The sequence below is a fragment of the Dipodomys ordii genome, unplaced genomic scaffold (genome assembly GCF_000151885.1).
Source record: "Dipodomys ordii isolate 6190 unplaced genomic scaffold, Dord_2.0 Scaffold26, whole genome shotgun sequence".
Lineage (NCBI taxonomy): Eukaryota > Metazoa > Chordata > Mammalia > Rodentia > Heteromyidae > Dipodomys > Dipodomys ordii.
Window position 1 is genome coordinate 7,870,922 of NW_012267242.1, and position 7,771 is coordinate 7,878,692.

Sequence of the window (7,771 nt, forward strand, 5' to 3'; positions counted from 1 at the left end):
GGACAGAAGGGAACCTTACTGCATTGTTGGTGGGAGTGTAAACTTGCTCAACCACTTTGGAAAGCAGTATGGAGGTTCCTCAAAAGACTCCACATGGCAGTCCACTTTTGGTCTGGTATCTTATCCAATTTCAAAAGAAATGGTCAAAGAGAATTACAAGAAATGGAAAACACTCTTCTATTCCAGGTACACAGCTATTTCTCCAGGAGATCAGGTAAACTGTTTTTGTAAGGCTAAATTATATTTTAGTTTGTAGTGACTATGCACTTAGCATTGGCAGGGTCTTGGCTGAGTAAGAGCCACTACAGTATAATGCCTCTAATTTGTTTTATTTTCTGATAGACACAGGAAAGAAAAGACAAAACGATGGCAATGCAAAAACAAAGATTATGAACAAAAGCCTATCAGCTGATGAGGAAAAATGGACACTCCTCAATGACTTTCACCACCTGTAAAATAAGTACTGAACTCTTGACAATTCTATCAGGGGAATAGTACTCAGAATTTTTGCGTAAGCATTTTCCTGGAGTTTCTATATCTTGTCACTAATAAGTACAAGAAAACAAAATCATATATTAGGTTCTTGTTCATCCTTTTCTTGCCACTTTTTCACTAAGCTTTTTATTGGATTGAAAGCTCTTTGGGAGAAGGATTCAATTTATGTTTGGAGAAGCTCAAATCTCTGATAGTTCAAAGGCCCTCATGTGTTCAATTATAAGACTTCAGACATCTTCTTATGTTGTTGTATTAGTCACAGTAATTAATGGTAGATCTTAGCAAATTAGCTTCACAATCTCAATGGTTTAAACAATGGATGTTTATTCCTTGCTCCCAACATGACTCACAACAGGTGTGGCAGTTCTTCAGGTAATGACTCAGGAACTCAGGCTCCCTCTGTGTTTGCTATCTGGATAGTATGGCCCATTTGGAATCCTTTGCATTCCATCTGAGCGGAGCCAGCAAAGTGAGGTCAGGCAAGAGGTAATGGAGATTTTAGCATCCAGGCCTGAATCATATTGAGTTGCGATCCTTTGACCATCTGAATGATTAGGCTTGTGTGCTTAGAAGGAGGAAATGATATCATTGATCATCTAACCAGTCTCTGCCATAATTGTTTTCCCTCTAGCATGCTTGGAAAGAGGTGGGTGGGAAGTAGCCTTATGCTGATTCCCAGGTCAGCCCTGTCCCTTCTGTGCTTCTGCTTTTGCCTGATTCTAGGCTGGGGTCTCCACTTTTGTGTTGACCACTTTCCGAAGTGGTCATTCTCTCTGAAGGACATTCTCTCTCCCTTCTGTTGAAGCTGTTATTAGAAAGCCGACCTTAGGATAAAAACCATTCTCTTTTGCTACTTTATTTGCAGCTAAGCTTGAAATTAAGTAAAGGCTAGAATGTAATAAAGCTTTACTGAAGGTTTTAGTGTCACAGGAGCGATTATAATGCAGAGAAATGTAAACTTGGTGTTACCCATGATTGGATATTACTATTCTCTATAGGAAAAAAATGCCAGCGCACAGAAGGTGAGCTCCAAGCTCCAAAGCACAGTGCCTATAAAACATAATTACGGGACACCAGTTTTTGTTTTATCCTCAAATTGAGTTAGAGTAACACTATATTAGAGGCACAATCAATATAGTATATGCATTGCTAAACTTAGTCCAGTTTCTCTTCTGTTTGAACCAGCAGTCATAATACCTGTATGTTCTTGTCACCATCTTACATTTTTTTTTTGGGTCCAGTCGTGGGGCCTGAACTCTGGACCTGAGCGCTGTCCCTCAGCTCTTCAGCTCAAGGCTTGCACTATACCACTTGAGCCACAGCACCACTTCTGGCTTTTTTCTACTTATGTGGTGCTGAGGAATCGAACCCAGAGCCTCATGCATGCAAGGCAAGTGCTCTACCACCGAGCCACCTTCCCAGCCCCACCATCTTACATTTATAGCAACAACCCTTGAGCAACCTTATTTCTAACAACAAGACATAATTTATAGGATGATGAGTGTAAGATTATAATTAGCAAGACCCCTCAATGAAATATACTTTAGGAGCTATATAAATGATCAGAGCATTTTGGGGCTGGAGAGCTGCAAACATATTCTCAAAATTACCTCTACTCAGAATTTTTTTGACCAAATCTAAAACTTTTTAGGTGAATGATAAAATCCTGATAAACTACTGTAAGTAAGAAGCCAATTTTTAGAGGATTTATTTGACAGCCACAGGCCCCAAGGGCAAGAGGTGAATCTCTTTCATAGGAATTTGAGTTGTTAGCAGTGAAGCTTGTCTATGGTCTTTCTTACTGTACATAGCTTCTTCTTTCCACAAATTGGCCTCTGCTTGTCTATGAAAGGGTGAAAGATGGTTATACAGTGTCTAAGATTATATTATTTCAGTTCCGTATCTGTCAGCAACTTCTAAGTGTCTCTTAGACCCAATTCTAAGTCAAAAACATAGATTTGGTCCGCCTCAGGTGGCCATTTATCTTGTACTAACAATAGCCAAGCAACAGAGTCAGATGGCATAAACATCTCTGCCATTGGGTACCCACTGGTTTGTGTGGTTATTTCTAGGACATTTGTGGTTTCCAGAATTGGGGTCAAAACTCATAGTCCTTAGTTTTACCCTCTGCAGGAAGAAAACATCTTCCAAGTATTGAGCCTGGAAATTCAGTCATGACAAGACAGCTATAGAATTTCTATGTCTCTTAATATAATTTTTCCAAGCCTTTCCATTTCCTAACAAATGGGGCAATGTCATTCTTTCTGATGGAGGCATAGAATTCCATTGTGTATATATACCACATTTTCTTGATCCATTCATCTACTGAGGGGCATCTGGGTTGGTTCCATATCTTAGCTATAGTAAATAATGCTGTAATAAACATAGTTGTGCTGGTAGCTTTAGTGTGGTCTTGTTTGTAACCATTTGGGTAAATGCCCAAAAGTGGGATTGCTGAGTCATAGGGGAGCTAGTAAGCCAAGCCCAAAGAAACATAGGTCCCATGGTTTCCCTTATTTGCAATATCTAATATATGTCTGAGTCAAGCAGAAAAGGTCAGATAAGGTGATGTTAGGGAAATGAACCCTAAGACATGTTTTTTTTTCTTTCATGCGATTGTTTCTAACGCATTTATAAGATAATTTCTTTGTTGCTTTGTATGTCCCTCCCCCACAGTATAACCCGTGCTTTCACTGTATTTGATGTCGGTATAATTTGTGGAGGGGAAGGGGAAAAACAAGTCATTTAAATAGGGATACAGGTGGACCCATTGCAACAATGAGAAGTACAAGTTGTTATGTCGAAAACGAACTTTACAACTTTAGTGGGGGGGGGGCGGGGAGGATTGAGTGGGAGGGCGGGGAGGAGGATGGGAAGGGATGGGAAGGGGAAACAAAGGAGGAGGCTACAATGCTTGATAAGAAATGTACTCATTATCTTGCCCATGTAATTGTAACCCCTCTGTACAGTATTTTCACAATAAAAAAATAAAAATTAAAAAAAAAAAGAATTTCTATGTCCCCTTTCACACCCAGCTCTTGATATTGTGGTTCTTTTCCTGTAATCCTTACTTCAACCACACACCATGGGAAGTTCGTTGTACATAAAAAGCCCTCAATTAATATCTATTGAAATGGATGACTCCCTACTGCATTTGGACTGGATTTGAATGGACTTGCTTTCTAGCTGGTGATTTGCATGGTATCCTAAACCTTTATTTTCCTTTCTTTCTTTCCTTCTTTTTTTTTTTTTGCTGGTCCTGGAGCTTGAATTCTGCTCTGGGCCTGGGCACTGTCCTTGAACTTCTTTTGCCCCCTACCACTTGAGCCATAGCAGCACTACTGCTTTTTTAAGTAGTTTATTGGAGACAAGAGTCTCACGGACTTTCCTGCCCAGGCTAGCTTTGAGCCTAGAGTCTCATATCTCAGCCTCCTGAGTAACTAGAATTATTAGCGCCCAGCTAAACATTTCTTTTCCTTACTGTGAATCAACAGAATTTAGGTGATTTGTTGTTTTTGTTCCTCAGCTTTCTGAAACTTTCCCAATTCTCTTGGTGTGCAGAATTAATTTTCACCTTCTGGATGCCACTTAAGTAACTGGTTTACATTGTCAGTAAATGGTGTCATACAGAATTTCAGTTACTCACACTGAATCTGCCTACCCACCTAGAGTGTGAACTGCTTAAATGCAAGGCTTCTCTATCTTTAAACCTATTGCGTATTAAATGCTCAAAAGATGCTTCTTGGAAGTATGAATCAACAGATGAATGAGCTATGTTTCCTGGGGTATGTCAGCCATTGGGTAAAAATTGAGCCCTTCTGCCTTGGATATCAAAGTGGGAGGAAGAAATTACGCACAGCAAGAGCAAATGTATTTGCTTAGTTTCCTTCACTATCTATTTTTCTCTGGGGGTGCCTTCTTATCACACATCCCTCAAATTCTTACCACATATTTCTAATGTCATTCAGGGATGAGCAAGTGCATACTTTTTCATTCATTCGTTCCCTTAAGTATGTTTTTCTGTATCTTCGGACTAAACACTATAGTAGACTCTAATAATACAGTAATAACAATTGATGGTGATAATGATGTTGGTGATTTCTGTATTTAGGAGATACCAAGTCAAACTTCTTTTCCCCAATTTCTGAACTAATCTAGAAACAAAAAGAAGACCTAGCATAGTCAAAGCTGTAATATTTTAAATCTTCCTAACCAGGTACTTGTGGCTCTTGCCTGTAGTCTTAGCTATTTTTAAGCTGGGGATCTGAGGATCATGGTTTGAAACCAGCCCAGACTCCTTCTTTCCAGTTAACCCACAAAGTGCGGTACTAGAGGTGTGGCTCAAACGGTAGAGTGCCAGAAGACAGGGAAAAAGCCAAATGAAATTGCAAGCCTCAGTACCACCATTCAAACAAACAAATAAAAACAAAAACAGAAAACTTCCTGAGTAAGCTTCTCATGGAGAATGAGCCTCAGATCTATGGACAAGTGGTATTCTTAGTACTAAACTGGATTAATTCAAGAGACTTACCCAGGCACGGGCAGTGATCCCCCTGTGTAGCCTACTTCTGTACGGGAAGAGAATGTCTGCTCCCTGGTGAGCCCATCCCCCAAAGGAAAGAACAGGAAGCATCAATTGATGGATTATGATCTTCCTAGTTATTCCATGGCTACTGTAATTTTCCCCACCACCCTCGCTCTCATCGGTGATCTTTCTTCTACCCACCATTAAAAGCCACAGCTTTGTTGTCAGGATGTTGGAAGATGTAGCCACTGCTGCTGTCAGAGAAAGGCACTCTCATTGCCGCCATAGCCCCGTGACACCTGCGCCAAGAATCCTGACGCCGGCTCAACGCGATAATGTCTGAGCTGACTCCTGTGGCTGCCAAAGTCACCAAAGTTGCTGAAGAAGTTGTTGGCACCAGAAGGCCTGCATGCTCAGCGTCTCTCGAAGTTTCTGCATAAAGAGCTCTTGTGGTTTCCCTTTGCTCTTTTCCTGCAACTTCCAGGCTGGGTCCTTGAGGAATAGAGCAGGAGGATGCTCAGAGGGGCAGACACAACCAGGGAAAGGGGTAGTTTCCAACAAGGTCAGCCATCCCATCTCAGAGAGATGCCACCAGATGTGACAGAAGACAGCACTCTCCCTATATAGCCATTTCCTTGGGGCCCTGTACTAGACCACATCACCCTTCCAGTGTTATGAATTATTAATGCTTCTCCACCCTTTAATATCTTGTGAATAACACCAGTTATTTACAATGTGCTAAAACCCAAATATGTTAATACTTGGTTCTATAAAATATGACTGTTTTTCTCACCTAGTTTTGGCATTTCTTAGGGGTTTCAAAAACAAGAGTTTGAGGCTCCCTCAATCTGTAAGAAAGCCCTCTTCCTCCCATCCATTTTGTCCTTTTACTCTCCTTCCTCCCCCACCCCATTTCTGGACCACTAGAGATTTCTTTCCTAAGTAGGAATTCTTCCCCAAGAGGCTACTCTGGTCTTCCTCTAAGTAAATCCCTGGGGCATATTCCAAACACCCGCAAGTACTTGCACCATGCCTGAGTCCTGGAGTGAACCATCTTAGGTTCATGCTGGGTTCTCTGCAAGGAGAGGAATGAATCAGGAAGGGCTTATCTAAATTAATCCAGTACCTTAATTAAATTAATGAAAGCAACCTTTCCAGAGGGGATATAGGAGGACCCTGTTTCTTGGATTTGTTTCCTGCCCTGATTCAATTAGCATGTCTCAACAGTCACACCTAAAAATCCTTGTTCATTTGTAGTTTAAGAAATGTTTAAAAAAATCTGTATTTAGATGAGCAAAGTTTGCCAGAGTCCCACTTCAGTGTATATTTAGGATTCTAATGTACTGGTAATTTATGTCCTCCAAATCCCCTGGGGTAGGTGTTGAAATGCTTGAGAAGCTGGTGATAATAATAAAAACCATGCAATTGCTCACAAATAGGTTGTCATAGTACAGACTAGTGATACCTTTTGTCTCTGTCTTGCTGCTGACCAACTAATCAAAACAGATCCTCTTCATCTACAGCATCAGCTGTCAACTGGGAGTGAAGTCCATGATTCTGAGTAGTTTAATGGCATTACTGATTCACTGGCTATTTTAGTGAAAGCCGGCATCAGTATATGCTTGCCTGGAACACAGATGCAAAGCTGGGTGGCCTGATGCTATCTTAGGTAACTGGAGCATTGCTTCTGGAAGTGAGTTGCTGCCTTTAAATTATTCAGTGAGCCTTCCTCCAGTCCACAGGCCTTTTTACAACAGTAAAGAACGTGGCAGAAAAGAATCATGATATTCTTAATGCCGCAGGACTTAATGGGAAGAAGAAAGAAAAAAAAAAAAAGAGAAGTCACCAAGGGGATGATGCCAAACAGGGCCTAGAGCTTTGTAGAACTTGTGCCTGCTCATCTCTTTTCCAGGTGGGAATGCTCAAAGAGAAGTAGAAAAGGTGCCATGACTTATAATCAGTGTCACGTCCATATTCAGAGGACATTTGTTAATCTGTGGGTTGATGTGTATATTGTTTGTGGGTCTGTTTCTTGTTAGACTATTTGCTCCTTCAGGATGATAATCTTATTGGTGTCATTTCAATATTATATATCCAGCTTTGGCACTTAGTAACTGTTTATAAAAAATGAGTTAAATGAACTCTGTTCGAACTTTTCCTCTTAGCTCTAGTCAAATTGTAAAATCTCTTTCTTTGACTTGACTACTTAGATCACAGTCCTTCATGTGCTTGAAGTTGGCCTTGTTTCCTCTCGGTTGGAGAAAGGCCATCTCAAAGGGATTAATTGCTTGGAGAATAAGTGCTTTAATATTCTTAGAACAAGAGATTAGAACATTCTCAAACGTGATTGGTCACTATGGCAAATGTTTCTTAGCAATAGAGGTCTGCTACATATATTCTGTAGGGTAGAAAAACAGACCTTTTCTCTCTACTCTCCTAAATTCACAAGGTTGGACTTACGAATAAAACTGATAAAAGACAAATTAATGAGAAAAAATTTAAGAATGTGTGTATCATTATTCACAAAGAAAAATGTGGTTCAAGAAAGCAGTTGGAGTTGGAAGTTTATATAACATCTTAGGCTATACAAAGATAAAGTGATGTTAGGCTAAACAGGAAAGGTAAATTGTGAGAAGGTGACCAAGAAATACATGGCAAACTATCATTGTTTTATTAAGATATATTTGCAGGTTTAAATTGGAGCTTTCTGCCAACAGCCTCTATTTTCCTTTAAGGATTCATATCTTCTCC